Below are 2,121 nucleotides of genomic sequence, written 5' to 3'. Positions count from 1 at the left end.
AGGACACTCCTCACACCTCATCACGCTGTAGCGTGCAGGCAAAAAAACAAAACAAAAAAAACTTTAGGATAGAATGGATGGGCGGACAATAAACGGCACGACACAAGCCTGGGCGTTAAATGGAACTGAAAAACGCAGTCAGTGTTTCAGAAAATAACGAAAAATGTCCAGAAGTACACATAGTACAAAGAGACAGAACAACAATGAAAGAAAACATTAAGAAACGGATCCAGCTGTGGGGGCATGTGGGATTTAACAGTTCAAAAACATTCCCACAGGATGTCAGCCCTTGAAGCCCCCAAAAATCACGAGCAATCAATGCTGAACTGTTTTTATGTGATCAGTCTTGCACCACTTGTGTGTGCCACCTAAGCACCAACATTTGGCAAACAGTTGTTGTTTTGTTTGTTATTTTTTATCAGCAGTCTGTTTTAGATTTGTTAAAACAAATGTTTAAGACTTATCCTTGCACGGATTTTTCATCCAGAGATGCGCTCAAATTTTTTGAAGCCAACAGACTTGATGCAGAATAGTGGGTGGGGCTTGGTCAGGCTGCTGGAGTTGACCAATCGGAACCGACTAAATAGGGAGCTCCTCACTAGCTGCTGTTTTTACAGGAAACAGCTTCCCTTTGCCCATAGGAAGTTTGACAGTGGCAGTGGAAACTCTATCACCCCTGAGTTAACCATGTTCAAGTTGCAAGTCGGAAAAAAACATATTTCAATACGAATTTGCTCATTGTTGTGGTCACTGAGAAGGCTAGCAAATACCATCTGATACTAGCACATCATGCTCTATTTTGGCCATGCAGACACTCCAGCAATGTGTTCACTGATAGTGTACTACGTGTGCCACTGATCTAAAGAGTCCTAAACTGATAAATGTGCTGATAAAGAATGTATTACTACAGCAACTTTTTATGTGTGGGACAACCATGTTGGATTTGAGGTTGGAGCTGACTTTTCAGCACAGATATTTGGCTCTGAGGGGCCTTCCTGTAGATTTTCCTAACTGGGAACTCAGAAATTCTGACTTCCTGGTTCTAAACACACACCATTAGACATGTGTGACCAACGACCACTTAATTGGGGCACTTATGATGCCTTATAAATAATGTAAGCTGACTCATTCAAGTATAGGTAGCATGTGTCTTTATGCAGAAAAGAAGAAAATAGAGGATCAATTACAGCTCCAAAAAGAGTGCACAACCACCAACATCAAACAATTTGTTTTCAAACTATTCCTAACAAAATGGCCATTTGGCCTCAGTCAAAGCAGCAGTCGAGAACAAGCTCGAAAACAGTATGTTTAATTTTTGCGGTGGTTGCGGTGCAGTTCTTTCTTTTATTTCAATTAAACTGACCAATTATCACACGATATGTTGTTTATTCAACAAGAATGAATGGTGGAAACTTAAACCTTGCTTGCAGCATTGTACTTGGAGCTGTATAATGTAAATATAAGTATTTAGAGACACATAAACCTGAAAGCACGTGCTTGGGAGGGAATTCTTTCAAAGCTCAGACTAGGTTCCAAACAAAGCAAGCTAGCATGAATCTTTTTCTTTGTGTCCTCCTGTAGTCCACAGCACACATTATATCATGGTCACATAACAGATAAGGAACATTACATCTTACATCACAGCTTTAATGTATTTTTAATACAATGTGGTTTTGTGTACACTGTAAAAGGGAATTAAACATAATGTCAAACTGCTCTAACAAGAGTGGAAAATACTTTATTTGTAATCAAAAACCTGCTTTCATGCTCTCAAGGTCTTTGATTAATTACTGTGCTGTTCCCAAGTTGCCTCATGTTTACACAAATCTACTGCGACGCTGGTCTTTAACATGAGATACAATGTTGAAGCATACGGTCCTGAGAGCAGAAATCACTTCTGATCTGAAAGAATGTATTAGTGAAACGTCAGCACTACTGTCTCTTACGCACCAGCCAAAGGCCACTAATTGGGTTGATTTACACACATTGCTAGACATCGGAGAATTTCTCAAGTTTAACACTATACTTCCTCCTTATACTGTTAGATCCACTAAAAGAATGTTGAAAGACTATAATTTATCGTTCAGAGATCAAGCAACATGTATTGCTTACATGCAGACA

Source organism: Odontesthes bonariensis, chromosome 12 (assembly GCF_027942865.1).
Source record: "Odontesthes bonariensis isolate fOdoBon6 chromosome 12, fOdoBon6.hap1, whole genome shotgun sequence".
Taxonomy (NCBI): Eukaryota; Metazoa; Chordata; class Actinopteri; order Atheriniformes; family Atherinopsidae; genus Odontesthes; species Odontesthes bonariensis.
The sequence above is the reverse complement of the archived record's forward strand: the minus strand, read 5'-3'. Positions refer to the sequence as shown.